Here is a 21,013-nt window from a genome sequence, read left to right on the forward strand (position 1 = left end):
CCACATAATGGCTCAGAACCTTGCTCCAGGGGCCAGGGAGAAGAACCGCCACCCACTTCACCAACCATAATAAGGGTATGGTGGCCCGGTGCAAAGCTGAGCTATGCAAATGTAAATGGCTAATATTCAGAGTTACCTTTAGTCTAAGCACAAGTAGGATCTGAGATATGGCTCTGTGAAGAATATTGCCTCTTACAATATGTCTGCTGCACAAAATTTTAATTTTTCTTCCATTTCTCTCTCATATTGAACAATTAAAGTAGATATTTTGGAGTTTAATTAGGTAATTACACTTTTTTAAAAATCACTTTAGTTGCTAATCATTAAGTGTCTGTATCTAATTGTATTTTGGAGACAAGAGGCTCTAATTTGTCTGTGCAATGAACTGAAATATTAAAACAATTATCGATTTTCTATGTAACTGGAACTTAAGGAGTACATTTCACTAATTGAGGTGTAATGGGGTTTTCAGAACTTATTTGACTGGAGTTAACTGATTCATAAGTTATTTTAGGTAGAACATAAAAGAGGATTACTGAAGCACCAGAAAGGAATAGTTCAAGAACGCACAGAAAATAAAGGGTACTTTTTTTTTCTTTTTCCTGCAAGGTGGAGTAAAGCTTTTCAAAATGTATTATTTATATCTTAAGAGAGACAAGGTAAGAGAGGTAATCTCTTTTTTTGGACCAATAAAAGATATTTCCTCCCCTACCTTTTCACTCTTAGATCCTGGGACCAACAAGGATACACCAACAGTGCAAATAAGTATGGATAATTTATTTCTTCATATTTATGTTTAAAATACCTACCCATAGTTTTAGAAGTTTTGTACAAAACTCCATACACATGAGGAGGACATAACTCCTTAACTGAAAGAAAAAAAAAAAGTTCAATCCACCAACTTCATCCCATCAGATCACCTACGAAACTAAAACAACCATCCCTGTCCAACTATTAGATCCTACAAGCTCCCCCCCCCCCCAGCCACTCCACACACACACTCCAAACACCGCAAAAATATATAGGCAAATTCAGAGCATGATGGACAAGGGGAAGGATGTACCAGAAAATAATAATATCACCATGTATTTCTTAAATGTTGCTTTTCATCAGTAGATCTCAGAATACATCACACTCTTTAATGTTTTTATCTTCACAACACTCCTGTGAGATATTACTATCCCCATTTTACAGATGAGGAACTAAGCAAAGACAGACTAAGTGACCTACCCAAGGGCACAAGGGAAGTTTGTGGTAGAAAAAACAATTGAACCCAGGTCTCCTAAGTCCTAGGTTAGTGCCATAACCACTGGTTCATCCTTCCTTTCAATAACCTACCATCAGCTGCCTTTCTTTTAAACAAGGGAATTAGCTTGGGCTCTTCCACTGGTTGCAATTGTGATAGTGTCGCATACAAGGAAATCTGATGTAAATAGATTCTATATAGGATGCTATATGATTGAAATATGACCATTTATATCATTAATATTCCCACTGTTTGACAATTGCAACAAAAATTGTACAAGTATGTCATGTAAGTTGTCAACGGAAAAATTATGATTCACTAAAGATGATTATCCTGTTTAAATGTATGTATTATTTTTGTATCTGAAGTTATGAATATTGACTACAGATTTGTATTCCTAGGGTAACTCCAACCAGGTAAAATCTACATTGAAAACAGACAGCTTTGTGTTGATGGCTCACCCAAGGCAATTAACTCTCACAATGGGCCATAGAAGAAACTTATTCTGCCCAGATGTCTCTTCCTGAAGGTGCCTTAGCTTCCAAGTGGCCAATGGCTGCTCCTGTGAGTCAGCAAGCCATGCAGGGGCATATGACATGCTCATCTGACCCTGGACTCCTTCTTGTGTTAGTAGTAATTTTCCACAAACTGTAATGTGTGAGCTTTATTTTGGGACAGTAACATTATAAGCACATGGCAGAGAGTATAAAAGACCCTTGAATCATCTCCATGTTTCCTCTTTCCTGCTCTGATCAGGGCTGGCTCCAGGCACCAGCGCAGCAAGCTGGTGCTTGGGGCAGCCCATGGAAGGGGGCGGCACGTCCGGGTCTTCAGCGGCAATTCCCTCAGTCCCTCTTGAAGAAAAGGACCTGCCACTGAATTGCCCTGAAGAATGAAGCGGCAGCGGTAGAGCAACTTCCAAAGTGCCGCCAATCATGGCTCCCCCTCACCCTCTTGGGGCGGTAAAAAACCTGGAGCCGGGCCTGGCTCTGATTCTCTGGACTGTGGACTTACAACTAAAAGGAGCATAATTGAACTATGGGCTGAGGAGCTTCCAATCTTTTGGAAGTTGCCAGAGACTTTACAAGCCAGCAGTCTATACAGTCCCTGCTACAAATCTGGTATAAGAACATTGCCATTCTTGTATGTAATGATCTATTAACCATTTGTAATTCTCTTCTTCTTTTCTCTTATAATAAACCTTTAGATTTTAGTTACTAAAGGATTAACGGCAGCAGCGTGATTATTGGATAAGATCTGAGTTATATATTGACCTGGCAATGTGGTTGATCTCTTGAGATCAGAAAGTCCCTTTGATTAAATTGATTTTCATTAATCACTCACCATAAAATCTAGTGTCTAGTGCATCCATCGACTAATTCAATGGTTCAATTTTTTTTTTTGCGGACCACTTGAAAATTGCTGAGGGTCTCGGCGGACCACTCAATGATCATCCAAAATGTTGTTTGTACCATTAGCTAACTATTGTACAGTGCTTTGGATAAAAGTGCTATATAAAAAAAAATTACTTTTTTTGTTCTACAGATAAAAGCACACAACTCATATTTTAATATCAGTAGTCTTACCTTTCTAATAGGATGGATGTGCCCTCTCTCCCCCATCACGGCAACCCCCGAGCTGTGCATGGGAAGGAGTGGGGGTCTCTCCTTCGCCACAGCAGCCACAGAGCTGGGGCTGGGAAGGATGGCAGTCTCTCCCCAGCAGCTGCAGCCTTGGAGATGAGGAAAATTGCCTCTTTCTCTGGCCGCCGCAGCCCTTCACATCCAAAATTCCCCGCACCCCCTCTTCTCATCCCACTGCCCTCTCCCACCTACCTCCTATTCCCCCCAAGGCCACCACTTCACCTTACATGTGCATCTTCTCCAGGGTCCAGGCAACTAATTAGTGGAGCCACGACTGCGCGGCTCCACTAATTAAGTGGGTGGCCCTTCAATCTCTTGTGTGTGGCTGCCCAGGCGTGCACCTTAGAGAGAACTATCCACAGACCACCTGAATGAAGCTTGCGGATCACTGGTGGTCCACAGACCAGAGTTTGAGAACCTTTGCACTAATTAGAATCTAGAAACAAAACCCAAAGCCACGCAACAAGTCAGTACCAGAGTTGGGATCAGAACTATTGTGTTCCTGGCTCCCTGCCCATGGTTCAATCTGCTACACCAGTGGTTTTCAATCTGTGGTCCACGGACCCCTAGGGGTTTGCAGACTATATCTAGAGGTTCTGTGAAAGAGTCCTGTTACTACAGAACAGTGGTTTTCAACTGTTTTCAGTGTTACTACAGAACACTGTTACTACAGAACAGTGGTTTTCAACTGGGGCTAAGCCTAAGATTCCCAAAGTGGTCCGCAACTCCATTCAAAAATTTTGGGGGGTACGTAAATGAAAAAAGGTTGAAACCCATTGTGCTGTACCATGCTGCTTCCTAAGAAAAAGTGAAACCTGCAGTGTCAGTATATTCCTTACTGGGAGTATATATGAAATCTGCTCACCAAAATGACTAAGTAATTTTGTTTTAAAGGCTTACTTTAATTAGAAAGATAAGGAACAGCAAATCAATAAAATGTCTCCAGTAAAACAAGGATACATGCAAGGAATTAAAGTTATATTGGCCTGAGATCAGGGACTTGCTACAGTAGATCCTGGCACAGTGCCAACAATGTACTGTTAGATCAAAGGTTCACTGACAGTTTTAAGGTTTGATATCTTGTGATCATTCATGTCTATTCTTTACAATTCATGAGATACTAGTCCTTAAAAAAATCACATAATTCCAATTATTTGCACCAGCCCTCACTTTCAACATACATACATACTTAATTCAGACATGATTTTAGCATCTGAAGGCTCAGGAACTGTTGAAATTCATGTTTTATACCCTTCGAAAAATTTGGGATTCCAGGCTTTCATTTGTTTCCAGTAATAGCTGTCAGAGAACTCAGCTGCTAGAACCATGACAGGATTAAATAGAGGCAAGCGCAAGAGGAACAAGCAAAATTATATGATTTTTAAGATCCTGATAGCTAATCTGTCTGGGCTAGAAAAATTAGGGCACACTTTTATTATTTATACAGCACACAAAAATGTGCTAGGTACTTTACAAAGCAATTTCTTTTAAATGACATAGGCCCTGCTCCAAAGAGCTCACAATCTAATTTAGGCAAAGGTTTCAGCAATATGCTGACATAGTTACTCAAGTTTGGAATAGCTATACATCTTGATAGTTCCATTAAATTATTATATATTTATAAGATACTGCACCTTGTGTGAATGACACTGAAGACAGGGTGAAGAATTTGGAGGAGGAGCAATTGACGGCATGGGAAATAAAGAACAGGTATGAGTTTCTTTTTAGGACCAGTCAACTTTTCCAAGAATTAGACTTGAACCCATAACTGTACAGAAAAGATTTTTCTGGCAGGTATGCCTTTTTAAATAAACATGAACATTCTTTAATAATCCAGTGACATAGACACACCATCCTCTTATACACATAGAATGGGAACACTTCCAGTGAAAATGATGTGGGGTTGTTGTCAGAGGAATGGATGGAAGCAGTTCCCATAGGACTGGGAATGGGATTTGCCAAATTCAAGGAGGCCAAGGCCAGGGTTGCCAACTTTCTAATTACACAAAACTGAACACCCTTGTCCTGTCTCTTCCCTGAGGCCCCTCCCCTCTCTGAGGCCCCACTCCCACTTACTCCAGCCACCCTCACTTACTTTCACTGGGCTGGGGCAGGGAGTTGGGGTATGGGAGGGGGGAGGGCTCCAGCTGGGGGTGCAGTGTTTGAGTTGGGGCTGTGGATGAGGGGTTTGGAGTACACGAAGGGGCTACGGACTGGGGCCAAGGGATTTGGAGTATGGGAGCGGGCTCAGGGCTGGGGCAGGGGGTTGGAGTGCGGGAAGGGGTGTGGGCTCCGGGAGGGAGTTTGGGTGCAGGAGGGGGCTCAGGGCTGGGGTAGGGTAGACAGATGCAGGATGAGGTATAGGGTGTGGGCTCTGCGAGGGGGCTCAGGGCTGGGGTAGGGATGCAGGTGCAGAAGGGGGTGTGGGGTGCAGGCTCTTGGACGGAGTTTGGGAGCGGGAGGGGATTCCGTCTTGGGGCGGGGTTTGGTGTGTGGGTGGAGGTGCAAGGTTTGGGAGGGGGTTACAGTGCAAGAAGGGGTTCCAACCTGAGGCGGGAGGTTGGAGTGTGGGTCTGGGAGGGAGTTAGGGTGCGGGAGGCGATTCCGACCTGGGGTAGGGGGTTGGGGGTCCAGGAGGGGGTTCTGGCCGGATGGCACTTACCTCAGACAGCTCCTGGTTGGTGGTACAGCGGGGCTAAGGCAGGCTCCCTGCCTGTCTTAGCTCCACGCTGCTCCCAGAAGCAGCTATACGGAGGTGCAGTCAGGCGGCTCTGCACGGAGCATGCTGCCCTCATCTGCAGACACCGCCCCTGCAGCTCGCATTGGCCGCACTTTCAAGTCAAAGGGAGCTGAGGAGCTGGTGCTGGGGGCACGGGCAGCATGCAGGGCTTCGCTGATCATCCCTGCACCTAGGGGCCGGACATGCCATCTGCTTCCGGGGAGCTGCGCAGAGCCAGGGCAGGCAGGGAGCCTGCATTAGCTCCGCTGTGCTACTGACTGGACTTTTAATGGTCCGGTCAGCGGTGCTGACCAGAGCCGCCAGTGTCTCTTTTTGAGCGGGCGTTCTGGCAACCCTAGCCAAGGCCCATCAGGAAGAGATGACACAACTGGTCCTCTCTGAACAGCCACATGCTTTCAACCTCTGAAGGGATTCTGAGGCTACAGAACTGTTAGTTCAAACTCTAGCAGCATTCGCATACAGTGTATTTTGCCACTAATTCACATGCTGGTTTGTGGATAGCATCTGGAGCATGACTCTGTGGTGCTGAGGCCAGCTCAAACCACCTTGAGACTTGACATGCCTCATTTCAAGAGCCCTGAGGAACCCTTGTGCTATATGTGATTACAATGTATGTCACACTGGAAGCATGTCATGCAGGCTGTTCTCACCAACATAAGCTGTTGCCTGACTCACCTCGTAGCAAGTTACTACAAGTGCCTCCCTTCATTCTGCAGAAAGGAGGATACCGTATGAGCCATACAAATGTGAGAAGCTACACAGATCTGTTTTTCCCGTCTGTTTTAACTTGATTGTTGCTTTGCTAAAGAAAAAGAAATGGTCCAAAACACAATCAATCATATTGACTGTCAAAGTCTTTCTATCTTAGGGTAAGAAAATGTGGCATTCTAAAATATATTCCTGACAAGGGACAAACTTTCCTCTCTCTCACACCAGGAGACAGTGGAATTATTGAATTTACACCAGAGTACGTAAGGGCAGAATTTGGCCATAAGGCTAAAGCTTTAAGCCACTGTCATGACCTTTCCAGAGCACTATCATCACTAGATGGTGTGTAAGACTTTTGAAGTAAAAACATAGCTGAACAAGTCAAATTACCTGTTTATTTAACTTTGGAGCTCAAGAGCTAACTTTTTCCAGACACTGAAAAATAGTGACTAAGACTACAGATTCTGCATCCTTCAGCACATGGTAGGATTTACTCAAGTATCCAAAGATACACGGTGGCTGACAACCCACAGAACTAACCAATGAAAGTTCAAGAGGTAGATTTTATCATCCAGAAGTTTTCAAACTGGGGTCCATGGACTGCTGATAGGCCTCTGAGAGCTGGTTGGTCACAAAATGCTGGCTTCTCTGATTCCCCTCCCCCCTCAACGACTGACTAACCGACTCTCTCTCTCTCTCACACACACACACACACAACCATTTCGCCACATAAGTATTTGCTGAAATTACCACAAAGATGTTACACAATGGTAGAGAAGTGGTCCACAAGACAATGTTTTTAAAATAAGAACTTACACTGTAAATGAGTTTGAGTACCAGGGCCGCCCAGAGGATTCAGGGGGCCTGGGGTCTTCTGTGGCAGGGGCCTCCACTGCCGAATTGCTGCCGAAGACTCGGCACTTCAGTGGTGGGTCTCGGGGCAGAAGGACCCCCCACCGCGGGTCCCGAAGTGGAAGGACTCCCCACCGCGGGTCTTCGGGGCACTTTGGTGGCAGGTCCCGGAGCGGAAGGACCCCCCACCGCTGAATTGCCGCCAAAGACCCGGAGTGAAAGAAGCTCTGGGGGCCCAGGCCCTGCGAGAGTTTTCCGGGGCCCCCAGAGCGAGTGAAGGACCCCGCTTCAGAGGCCCCAAATTGCTCCCCCCCCCGGGCGGCTCTGTTGAGTATCCCTGCTAGGGCTGACTTTGATGGACGTTTTGCAGGCTTGAATACTGCAGGATCAAGGCTCAGATCTGCTAGTTATGGGCTTTATCAAATACTTCCATATGAAAATTCCACATATACTGCACACAATCATTTAAAATAAAACAAATATTCCTTTTCCCATACTAGCTGTAATAGCGTAGCCATCTCAGATGTGTACATTTTCTAATGTTAGCATTGAGAATGACCACACTGGCTCAGACCAATGGTTCATCTAGCCCAGTATCCTGCCTCCTGTCAGTGGCCACTAGTACCGGATGCTTCTGAGGGACTGAACACAACAGGGCAATTAACCAGTGATCTACTCCCTCTCATTCAGTCCCAGCATCTAGGACTCAAAGTAGAAGGTTGTGAAGAAAATGTGTGCTACAAGTTTCTAGACAACCAGTTTGCACAGTATCACTATCTATTGCTAGATTTTTAGTTGTTAGGTGTTTATTTCTAAAGGGCCTCTGAGCAGCAACCAAAATACAACTGAAAACAATAATTATCAAAAAGGCAACATGGGCTGGTGCATAAATCCTAGAACTGGTTTAAGTGTATACACACCCCCGCCCCCAAAAAACACAGAGACAAAATCTAAAAAGAGGGATAAAAATATCATCAGTCTCCCTGAATATGCCACAGATCAACTCTTCCAGCCCCTCCTTTTATTTTGAGATTATATTATGGGATGATTGGCAGTTCAAACCCCACCAACCTAAATGCCTTGACAGGAGACCAGGGCAGCAGGTGGCTTCATAGCATATATTTGATTAGCCCTTGCCATACATTTCCTCCCTTGTTTATGTCCCAAGCATCTCTGTGAGCAGATGGGTGGTTCCTTCAGTAATGAATGGGAGGGATCTCTTAGCAAGGGTATGATGAAACAGTAATATAAAACTAAGCCATCAGTCAAGTCTTGTTGCTCAAGATAGAGGGGAAGAAAAAATAGCCTATAAGGGTCATGTACTGAACCTGATCACCAGCATGAATCAGCTTATTTTTCGTGCTGGCTAATCCCTTCTTTCCCCTTCCTCTATTCAAGGCAAAGCAAGGTGATCAAGTCCAGCTCCCACAAAGTCAATCCAAGCCCTCTAAATATACAATACTTACTAGAAATAAAGCCCATCTGTCTTGACATTCCCTTTGCTTGGAATGCACAAAGTGTCTGGAGGAGAGCAACTTTTATTTCTGCCAAGGTCAGCAGAGGTGATCAGGCTTCTGTTGGTGATTTCTGCACACGGCAGTGAAAACCTAGAGTTTGGACTCTCAGAGTTTTCCCTTGGGAGATCATTTTGACACCTGGGTCTACTCCATTTTTTCCTACACCCTGCTAGAGGAAGCAAAGAAGAGATTTTGGACCTTGGTCTCCCGCACCTCATTTCTCTCTGCTAAAGGCAAAGCGCTGTCTGATTAGACCAGTACATGATTTTCTTTCCATTCTTTCCTCACTTCCAGAAAAGACAGATGAAATACCCTCATATTTACCACATTAGTATGGCTTTTTTTTAAACTTTTCTTTTGGACCAACTGTATTGTACTGTTTTTTCTTGTTTCTTCCCTACAGCCTATGAGAGTCACATCCATAATTAGGGTGACCAGGGATTGGAGTACATCCTTCAGAAAGATATTCTTCCTGCACCAACAGACCACCACTGGGACAAGTCCGCTATTCTCCTGGCAGTAATATTTTTTAAACCAGCTCACAGTATTTTGTCTGTGGACTCTCAGTTTTTTGAGTGAGCATGAATGTGCTCTGGTCCACAGTACAAGGTCTAGTCAGGATGCTCAACAGCCTCATGCTCTGACATACTAGAATGGTCTCTTTCAGATGGAATTCGGTTGTCAGGTACCTTTATTGGCACCTTTCCACATATACCCACTCATATCTGTTATTGCTCCAAAATGGGAGCTTTAGGAGAGCACTGAGGGAGTGGTTTCCTTAACTCACCATCAGCTCCACCAGCTGAAAAACAAAAAGGAGTCCGGTGGCACCTTAAAGACTAACAGATTTATTTGGGCACAAGCTTTCGCAGGTAAAAAACCTCCCTTCTGCATCTGAAGAAGTGAGGTTTTTTACCCACTCCTTGTTGTTTTTGTGGATACGGACTAACATGGCTACCCTCTGATACTAGCTGAAAAGGTTTCTGAGATCCTGGATACTGCTCAATTTGTTCTCTTTGCTGATCTACTTTTTTGGCAGCTATTTATGGTAGATTCCTTTATGTATGATAAATGCTACAATCATCACTTCTCCTAGGGGAAGAGTAAAAGTGCTGATCCCAGCCCAAATGGGTATATAGTTTGTACTGAAAATGTAACCCATCTATTGCAAGGCAGAGAGTTCTTTGGTGGTCTGAGAAACCAGGGATATGGAAAAACACATTATTAATTATTATTATGATTAATTGATACCACTGTAGTTAGTCACAGGCCAATTTAATGTGAGAAGCCAGAATTTTTTGCATTTTTCAAATAGTCTCAGTTCTACCACTCTATTGTTTCTTCTTTAAAGCATAAGTGCTAGGAAAGAGAAAATTAGCTGCCTGACTTTTAGGCAGAGTGAAATGTGGAGAAGAGAGATGGCATTAAAAAAAAAAAAAAAAGAAAGAAAAGATTTTCCGCCCCCTGCAAATTCTCTGTGGCAGCTGGTGACTCTGCCAGACGGACAAGTTCAAAGCAGGAATCCATATATCTGGAATAGCTGTACGCCAAACCCAGAACTGCCATATTTTGTCAGACTTGCAAAACCTATCAGCCACTAATGAGACTCTACTATAGTTAATAATTTACCATTCAATAGCAGCTTCCATCTTAGGATCTCAAAGCACTTTACAAACAAATGAAGTAAGCCTCACAACCCTGTGCGAGACAGATGCTATCTCCCTTGTACAGATGGGGAAACTGCGATATAGAGAGGTCGAATGAAATGCCTATAGTAATTCAGTAAGTACGTGGCAAGGCCATAAATATAATTTAGGCTTTGTCTACAATGCACTTTCGTTGTTAAAACTTTTGTCATTTAGGGCTGAGTTTTCTTCACACCCCTGAGTGAGAAAAGTTTTAACCATGAAAAACGCTGGTGTGGACAGCCCTTCGTCAGCAGGAGACATTCTCCTGTCGATTAAGCTACCGCCCCTCGTTGAGGGTGGCTTTATTTTGTCACCGAGAGAGCTCTCTCCCAGCAACAAAGAGCAGGTACACTGTGCACCTTACAATGGCGCAGTGGCACAGTGGTGCTGTTATAAGGTGCGCAATGTAGACATAACCTTAGACTTCCTGATTCCCACTCCTGTGCCTTAATTTTAAACTTATTCTACCTTTAGTTTGGAAAACAGAATAGTGTAAATATCCCCAAACATTACAATTTTTCTTCATTTCTCTTTAATTTGTGTTTAAACTGAGCTTATATAGTATTATATGATGCTGCATACACGCGCAAAATGAAATTCAATGAAACTGAAATACCTTGGAAACTTTTTGAACTGCTAGTACCATACAACAAGTGGAAGTGTGACACAGAGCATAATACACACTGTCTTTGCTGCTGTAAAAATTTCATTGAACACAGCTCCCTTCATGTCTTATATCAATCAGGTAACAAGAGATTCAAACATTTCACACCTAGGCTCTAATGAAAATATTGCTTAATAGAGACCAATCATTCAATGAATGATCAAGCTGTCGCATGAGTTCTGAATGACTACATCATGTCATTTGATAATGTGGTATCTTCTGACCCAGACAGAGATGCCTACAGTATATAATTAAAGGTTTCAGATACACTACATTTGCTCCTGCCAAATGCTGTTCATGCAATATGCTCTGTGCATGCAATGAAAGCAATAGCAAAACATTCCATTTCAGCCTGTGAACCACTTTGATAAACTGTTTTAATGAAACCACTGTTTAGCACCAAGATCAGATGTCCAGAGTCCTTCTAGAGGATCAAAATATCACCAAGCCCGCTGTTTCTCTATAATACCTAATTCTTAAATAGCAAGAGATGTATTTTTGTTTCTGGCTCTTTGTTTCTTTTAAACATTATTATTAATAATCACTTAAATTATGGTATTTCCCCAATCAGAATCAGGGCCTCACTGCATTAGACACTGCTAAACAGAGGAGACAGATCCTGCCCCAGACAGCTTACAATCTAAAAGATGAATATACTTCAACACGAATTTTAGAGCCTGTGAAAGGCACAGAGCTTGTGAAAGGATGGAAGGTGCTAAGAGTGAAATCTTCTATTTACCTACAAAACAGTCAATAGTGCAAGTGCAAGCTTCCAGGCCAGTGTGGATCAGTGCTTCAACCTTGATCTGGAGGTTCCAACTTTAAGTGCAACTTAAAGTCCAACTTTAATGAAAGCTCATTCTGCACCTGGCCCATTAAATCCTCACTCTCTCCACTGAGGCTGTCAACAAGTATGCCACTGTTGTATGCAGTGGTGTTGTAGCCGCGTCCATCCAAGAATATTACAGAGACAAGGTGGGTGAAGTAATATCTTTCACTGGACCAACTTCTGTTGATGAAAGCTTATCTCTCTCAATAAACAGATGCTGGTCCAATGAAAGATATTTCCTCATCCACCTTGTCTCTCTAATAAGCATGCCAACTGAGGCGGTGTTTTTTGGAGCAGGATATGGATACCTGCTCAATTGAAAACGAACTGATGCCAACATCCTAATTCATTTAAGCCGTCAGAGAGCCATCAGATAGGACTAATTCATTCACTATCAACCATTGCCTTTTATTTCTAAATTTGTCAGTTGAGCAATACTTGATTCTTCTTCCTCTCTCTAGTTAACTTTATCCAATGCTTTCAAAATTAAGTGAAAAAAAGTGTATTGTTTCGTGTTTTAAAGTGAATCATTCCCCTGCAATCTTACAGGAAACCTAAATAATGTTGTGCTAGTGGCATGAGAATAAAAAAGTGGCAACCAGACTGGTTTCGCTGATCAAAGTGAGGCTTAAAGAACTCAGTCAAAATGAAGTTAACCCAATTTTTTTTAAAGTGACAATAAGTACTGTGTATGGCAGCGGTGGACAAACTATGGCCTGGAGGACGCATCTGGCCCTTCGGATGTTTTAATCTGGCCCTCGAGCTTCCGCCAGGGAGTGAGGTCCGGGGCTTGCCCCGCTCCGGAGCTCCAGCTGGGGGCTTGCCCCGCTCCACGTGTGCTGTGGCTCTGCGTGGCTCCCGGAAGCAGCAGCATGTCTCCCCTTCCAGCTCCTATGCATAGGGGAAGCCAGGGGGCTCGGCACGCTGCCCCCACAGCTCCCATTGGAACCATGGCCAATGGGAGCGGTGCCTGTGGAAGGGGCAGCGTGCTGAGCTGCCTGGCAGCACCTCCATGTAGGAGCTAGGAGGAGGACATGCCGCTGCTTCCGGGAGCTGCTTGAGGTAAGCATCACCTAGAACCTGCACCTCTGACCCCCTCCTGTGCTACAACTCTCTGCCCCAACCCTGATCCCTCTCCTGCCCTCTGAACCCCTTGGTCCCAGCCTGGAGCACCCTCCTGTACTGCAAACCCCTCATCTCCAGCCCCACCCCAGAGCCTGTACCCCCAGCCAGAACCCGCCTCACCCAGCACCCCAACCCTATGCCCCAGCCTGGAGCCCCTTTCCGCACCCTGAACTCCTCATTTCTGGCCCCACCCTAGAGCCTGCACCCCCATACAGAACCCTCACCCACTCCCTCACCCTAATCCCCAATTTTGTGAGCATTCATGGCCCACTATACAATTTCCATACCCAGATGTGGACCTCAGGCCAAAAAGTTTGCTCACTCCTGGTGTATGACCTACATACTCTAATAGGAGAGCATGGCCCCACTGTTGTTGGCACTGAACACACATATGACAACAAGATAGTCCCCGCTCCAAAGGTCAAGGTAGTTTCAGGTAATATACATGCTTCTTATTCCCTCTACCAACTTTGTTGTTTTACAATCACATTTCGTTTTATTTTTTTTTCTCGCCCATTCTGCTGTGTGAAAGATCCAAACTAATGACGGGGGAAATGAGCAGTACACACAGGGTTAGCTGTCACATGCAAAAAGTAAACAAACTGAAAAGGTAGATACAATTTCTTTGAACTTTTAGCTGTATTAATTTTATGGGTTACTTGTAGATTAGAAGAATCCATGCAAAATTGTGATTTTTTAAAAATATACTTATTGGTATCTCTCTGAACCAGCAAAATACATAATAGAAAGTTAGACTGTAAACATTATTTCAGTTTTTTATAACTTGAAGCCTGATTATGGCAAAGGAGTCTACACTGGCAGACCCTTACACTCATATGTTGTCCCACAGGAGGCAACAGTACTTGATTTTGTAGGACCTGGTCATTAACATATAGTAACAAATATGATGACATTAATGTCTCTTTAAAATAAATAAATTATATATATATATCTGGTAGCTCTAGACTAAAACCCTACATATAAAAAAGAAGCATTTAAAAAAACTGTTTGTTTAAAACTATTAGATAAAATAATAAAAATAGAAAGTATTTAGGATGTTTGGTTTTGCACTTAAGCAAAAAATACCAGAAGTGGGTTTGTGCTATGGAGTAAAAATATAAAGACTGAGTTACTAATTAGATATACAGTACTATCTGCATGCCTAAGGTAAGATACCCATCACCATACACATTGTTCCAACGAAAAATATTTTAGATTTTAAACAGGGCAGAGATTACCTCTTATCTGTGTTTGTACAGCACGCAGCACAATGGGTCCCCCAATCCTTATTGCCTTTGAGCATTACCTTAACACAGATGTTACTAATATAGGAGTTTGAGGATGCACAAATAGGGATCCGTTTTGTTAATTCTTTGTGAACAACTCTCATTCACGGGAAAGAATAAACACTTAAAAAGCATCTGAAGTCAATGGAAGTTTTTCCTGAATAAGAAATGTACGATGGGTTCCTGCATGAGGACCGCATGATAAGTGCATATATAGCAATCAGGTGGACACTGCAGTGCCATATGCTTCCCTTCACTGCAAGGCAGGGAAGTGAGCAAAGATAAATTAAACTGGGTGGAAAAGAAAGAAAAGTGGGGGATAGCAGAGCAGGGTGGATGGTGCCTCTGCGGCATGTTGCCCCCATGCCAGGAGCCTATATAAACTCCTCTGCCCCTGCTCACTGTAACTTGGGACACAGAGATCAGAGTAGGGAGGGCAATGCCAAGGTGGCACTAGAGAGTCACTTCTCTCCTCAGCATAATCCTTGCTAGGAAGGTGGATGTCTTGCAAAATTAAAATAATGTTACACCTACCATAATTAACTTCCTGAAAGACCCTTTTGAGAAAGGGTGAGTATCACAAAAGCATGGATTAAAGAACCAACAGCATCATGGCTCTTGAGGTGGGGGAGAAGTGTATGCAGGAAGACAGCACTACAGAGGGACAGCCATGAGCCCTCCTGAGGCTTTGGAACTTCCTTTTCCCATGGATCATAGAGCCCTTAGAGGTCTAGAGGCCACGTGTACTCAGCAGTCTTCTCTGAATCTCTTCTTGCCAATGGGAACTTGTGTAAGATACTCTTAAGTGAACCTTGGAGCTTCCTAAGCTCTGTTGTCCCAACTGGAAGATACGATATGGTCACATATTATAATGACTCCAAGTAGTATTTGCCTTTTTGAGATTTTTTTTTTATAACTAACACCTTTAAAAGTTAAACATTTCTATCTATGTAGTTTACTATCAGTTTCCCTGCTCAAAAATCCTACTTATTTAAAAATAATCAGTGAACAATCAAATTACTTAGAATGGGAGTGGGCAGAAAGGATAGAGAAAAAAACCTGATGAATAATAGTTACAAGTGCGTATTTTAAAGGTTCTTTTATTTATGGATCGATTGTGTAAGTGAACATGAGTATCTTGAGCTGTCTCCCATTTCTATTTAAAATAAAAAGAAGCTGTTTTCCAAACCTAATTTTATCTTTCCAGATAAGAATGTGATAATTTATTAGAAGGGGCCTGTAAATTCCACTATCCTATTAGATATGGAGAAAAGTCATGGGTTGTTTACTGACTGATGCACATCACATGCCCAGTGATCATACCTTGGCAGTTTGCTAATGTAAATTATTACAGCTAAGAGCTCATGAGCTAACTAAAAAACTTTTTGGAATTCAGTTTTTGCAGTAAGAAGGCCTAAGGCTTCATTTAGAAAATGTAAATCAGTAGAGAGGTATACCTTCAGCCAGAAGGGCTGATAGTTCAGATGGTGGATTTCCCACAGAAATTATACGGTGGACTTGGACAAATGAAAACATTGGGTGAAATCCTGACCCAAATGATGATAGTGGGAGTTTTGCCATCAGCTTTAATGGGTATACCTACGCTGCAGTTAAACACCTGTGGCTGGTCCATGTCACCTAACTTGGGCTAGGGGGGCTTAGGCTGCAGGGCTATAAAATTGCAGTGCAGACATTCAGACACTGGGACCCCATGAGGGGAGAGCCCTGAGGGCACAAATCAGATGGCACGGGCCATCTGCATGTGTTTAATTGCAGCATAGATATACCCATTGAAGCCAATAGCAAAACTCCCACTGACTTCAATAGGGTCAGGATTTTACCCTTTATGTTTGGGAATTCTCATCTTTAATTACAGGGAGAAGCTGGTAGTGACCCCTGCATTTAAGTTTCCTAACACTTTCCATTATGAAAGTTTCTTGCAACTTTTTTTTTTTTTGAGAAGCTCTGACACCCCCATTGTTTACAAAAGGCCTTTGAAGTTCAATAGGGAAATAGCCCCCTGGCTATAAAAGTGCCCTTTCTTTGTCCCGTGACATTTCATGCAGATTTAGCTAAGATATATATTGTTTAAAATGGTCATCTCATATCCCCCACTTGCCTGGCTCAGGAAAAATCTGGCAGCCTGCCAAAATAACAACTGTATATGAACATTCTAAAGTGAGGTTCATGACACTGTCAAAACATCAGTGCACACTGCATCAGGAAAGCCCAGGAGCTTCTAGGGCGGGAGAGGAGGAGGGTTAGGATGACTAGATGTCCCGATTTTATAGGGACAGTCCCAATTTTTGGGTCTGTTTCTTATATAAGCTCCTATTACCTCCCACCCCCTGTCCTGATTTTTCACATTTGCTGTCTGGTCACCCTAAGGAGGGTTGAGGGGAGAGAGCCAAGCCAGGCTCTCCCCAACCACTCCCCTGGATTAAAAATATGTCCCTAGTGGTCCACCCCCTATCTGGGTACAGCACATAGGGCAGGAGCTCCCCCAATTCCAGGAGAGAAGAGAATGAGAAAGGTAGGTTGGGAGGATCCTCCTTCTCACCTTCAGACCCAGCACTTGGCCCCCATAGCCTATCCTTCAACTCTGAGACAACCACCTTCTCCTTCTGTAATTAGTCTGTAGCTCAAGTAACAGGTAAGTGTTGTAAGTTTAAGGTTAAAATCCTGCTGATAATATTTTATTGGGAGAATTGTTACAGTTGCACATAGTAGAATGTTTTCTCTTTTCTGTTAGTTGTTGCTTGGAATTTCTGAGGTTTTTCTATGTTACAAGACTGCTATTTTGCCTGAAAAGTCAAGTTCTTAAAAATTGGGAAATTCCAGATTAAAGGTTGCCCGTGTATCTTTAAATCTGCATTATGATACAGTATTTAATTATGATTACAATTTTTTCCACAGGACAACCCCCTACACACATACACCTCATTCTGTGTAAAGGATGTACACACAAGGGGGTGAATTAAAGTTGCACAGACAATCTTAATCTGGCATTTCCTAACTTTTGAAAGCTTGACTTCACAACCTAAAGTTCCCTTAACATAGTTTTTTTATGTAATTATATTTGTACACAGTGCCATAGATGTACATGGTACTTTATAAAGCAAGGAAAAACATGGTACTGGCCCTGAAAAGCTCACAATCTAAATGATCATAGTATAAGGGAAAAGATAAAATGGAAGTGGGACAGAGGGAGAAATTTTTACAGTGGAAACATTACAGTTTTGAATAAACCAAGGAATAAGCAGATGTTCCATAAAGAATTCTTTAGAAATTGAATCACCTCCATATGCTTCTCAAGTATACGTAACAGATTCTGCCTCTGCTTAAATTCATGCACCACCAATGATTTTGCTGGGATTACATGGGTGTAACTGAGGGCTGATTTGGACCCTATAACTAAATTAAGTATTAAACTCTATTACATCATTCTCATCAAGCCAACTCCAAGCACAGCATATAGCTTGAGGAACTGGGTCTTCAAGGACAGAGACTGTGAAGGAATCCGCCCATTACCTCTTGTGCAACTTCAGGGCCTGCTGTACCCTGTAACCACCTTGCTCATTGATTCCCTCAAGGGCAAGGGCCTGTGCAGCCAAAGGGTGGCACAGGGCAAGTTTAGCACTACAATAACAACAAGCATAACACCAAAAAATATAAAGCTGGAATTTCACAAAATACATTAAAGTGGAGCTAAACTGATAAGCAACTCTAAAAGTATCGGTGAAGTTTTATATTTATTCTGGCTTGGTGATAGTCAGATCAATTTTAGAAGTCAAAAGAACAAACTTTCTGTATTGCTCCACTGCAGACTCGGGGCCTGCTCCTGTACCCATTGAAGCTAATGGGAGTTTTGCCTGTGGTTTCCATGGGAGCAGGCACTCAATCTAGGATTCAAAATAAATAAATAAATCTAGTATTTTCTTCCTCTTATATAACCACTAGCAATCAAGATTCTGCAAATAGAACTTAGCTGACACTTTTGATGATAATACATGTGGCAGAAGAGACCCCAGCTCACTTTCCCATGGCTATAGTAGCTCTGCAGCATTAACAAAGATGAAACTTTTTGTCCGTAAAGTAACCGAGTCCTCCAGGAAGCAGATGGGCCGAGTAAGGTGGCATCCTTACACTGAGCTCCATTCACTACTCCTTTAAAGAGGTAAGAGTACACTGTACTCCTGTACAGTGTTTACACTATGGAGCACGATTAGAATAACTGCTTTTTCTGCATTCATGTAGGGCAGGAAATTTAAACACATGCAGATGCTGGAACATGTAGACTTTTGCCTTCTGGTAAAGAGGCTGGACTTCTGCTGGTACGGCAGTCTAACTTTTCCCACTTTTGCTTTGGATATACTAAAACGCAAAAGCCCTTAACCATCCCAGAAATTTGCTACCTCCACCCCCTTTAATAAAAGAAGTCCATACAAAGGGAAACTCAGAGCTCCTTCACCATACATTAGCACAGAGACAATCTGAGAGGAAACAAGTATCCAGCACCCAGCCAACCAGGGATGCAAGAAAATTGCCATTAGCCATCACAGCAGAAATAGCCATGTGGCACAACGAGAATGGTGGTGGTGAGTACTGAACTGCATAAACCCCCATAGCTTTCCAGTTGTGCCCCTCTAAAACAGCTATATCATCATCCACACACTCATACATTGGGACAGACATGGTGCCTATGGAAACAGTTAACTCTACACCCTATGTTGCATCCAGAATATCTGTCACAAATCACAGGCAGTGTTGTACTTGTATTGGTCTCAGGATATTAGAGAGACAAGGTGGGTGAAGTAAAGAGAGACAAGCTTTCAAGCTTATACAGTGCTCTTCTTCAGGTCTGGAAAATTTACTCAGAGTGTCACAGCTGGATTTATGGCTTATTACAACAATCTATAACCCTCTTAACTGCCTCTTTTGTCCCCCCATTTTATTTTTTGCCCCTATGACTGGAGAGGTGTTAATTGGCCACTGCACCTTGAATGGTCCCTTTAAATATGTGTTAACTACTTACGCTAAACAATCTGTTCCACCTTGTATTTAACTGTGACCCTCTGAGTTCATTGCCCAGATCCGAAGAAGAGCTCTGTGTAAGCTGGAAAGCTTGTCTCTCTCACTAACCAAAGTTGGTCCAATAAAAGATATTACCTCACCCAGTCACAGACATTTCAACTGAGCTCTAGGCTATTAATTGCACACACACACTGCAAGCATAGCCCCATGCATGGTAGATCAAGGTAGATCCCTGCTTAGCTGACCTTTGTCATGCCCTTACTAACATCCCCTGTCTGCATACAGCCCTGTTATATTTTAGTTCTAAGACTGAAATAATTGCTCACTCTTGATACACCTTTCTTTTGTGTAGAATTTGTAGTTGCCCATCAGGCTAGCCGTAAACTTTCTTGTCTGACCCAGACTTTCTCATCCTTTGACAGAGAAACATACCACACTGTGTACAGGGTCTGCATAGTTAATTCTGCAACTCAGTGAGAAAAATGAACATGAAGTTACTACAATTTGTTCAGAAATATGTCGGAGTCAGTGAGCATATGCACTGCCTCAGGCACGCAGGCACTTTACTCACTGAATTGGACCTGCAGTCATTTTTCTGACCATCAGCCCACTGTAATGCTGCCCAGGACACAGCGTGTTCAAAGCAGCATGCGCTAGTTTCCTGTTCTGAACCTTTCATACGAGAGGGAGAAGCATTCCTTTCCTTTTCTGCACAAAGTACACTGTCTCGCAACAGTTCACAAGCTCAAGGTAACAATTATTTAATGCCAACATCTCATCTCTCAACAAAAGACTCTATATGTCAATACCGAACAGCTGTTGTCTAATTTGTGTGGAATAGCTCTAGTGTGCTCATACTACATTAATGAACTTTTTACAAGTATTCTGACATACCTGATCTGCAGGAATGTACAGTATCTGCACAAGAACTAGAAGAACCATACAGTACCAGTATAATCTCAGTTCAATCCTTTACAGATAATACAATTTTTACAATATATTAAGCAAAAATCATAAACAAAATCTTGCCATATTTGTAAATATCAATTAATGGTCACAACAAACAAAATAATAAAACAACACTGGTTTTCACTTCAATGGATACAAGCACGAGAATCTTCAGATTAAAACTACCACAGAATGCTTAGCTCAGTCCTGTTGCGCTTTTTCAGCAAACATAGCCGGCAATATATGGCAATGCACCTCACACACACTCTGGATTCAATATAGAAGATGTGTTTGTGTGTGTGTGTGGGTACATTTGTATTACATATTATACACACTTGTGTTATACCTGTTACATATTAAATCTCTTGTACCTACAAGCAAATGTGGCTCAAGGGGTGTGCACTCAGTCTGGTGTTCAGCCAAGTGATCGTCTGTTATCAAATATGCATGTACAGTATACAGACATTTACATCAAACCACATTTACCAGTCCCTTTATATGTGGACAATAGGACAACAAACTGAAATAGTGATTCATGTTAACTTAGGAACCTCATTAAATTAAGTTAATGTGACATGCTATGACATCTTATGTTTGCAGATGGATCTCCAATGTTTACTGATTTCATCCCTATACATGTGTGTAATGAAAAAAAAAAGACTGTTAATTCTGTGCTACATAACTATGTAGCAGATTACAGAGGAAAAACTAAAAATTTTCCTGAATAAAAAAA

The 21,013-nt window shown here is 42.6% G+C and overlaps 1 protein-coding gene across 2 annotated transcripts in view; it reads right to left on the reverse strand.

Moving 5' to 3' along the window:
• TMEM266 (transmembrane protein 266) overlaps positions 1-21,013 on the reverse strand; it is a 127,298-nt gene that overhangs the window by 103,786 nt on the left and 2,499 nt on the right. Inside the window, exon 2 of one of the 2 annotated variants that reach the window (XM_050967010.1) lies at positions 810-869. The exons of the other annotated variant lie outside the window; for it this stretch is intronic. The gene's annotated coding sequence lies outside the window, so the exon portion shown is untranslated. The remainder of the gene's footprint in view (positions 1-809; positions 870-21,013) is intronic. 2 annotated transcript variants of the gene reach the window in all.

This window comes from Gopherus flavomarginatus, chromosome 9 (assembly GCF_025201925.1).
Source record: "Gopherus flavomarginatus isolate rGopFla2 chromosome 9, rGopFla2.mat.asm, whole genome shotgun sequence".
NCBI classification, from domain to species: Eukaryota; Metazoa; Chordata; order Testudines; family Testudinidae; genus Gopherus; species Gopherus flavomarginatus.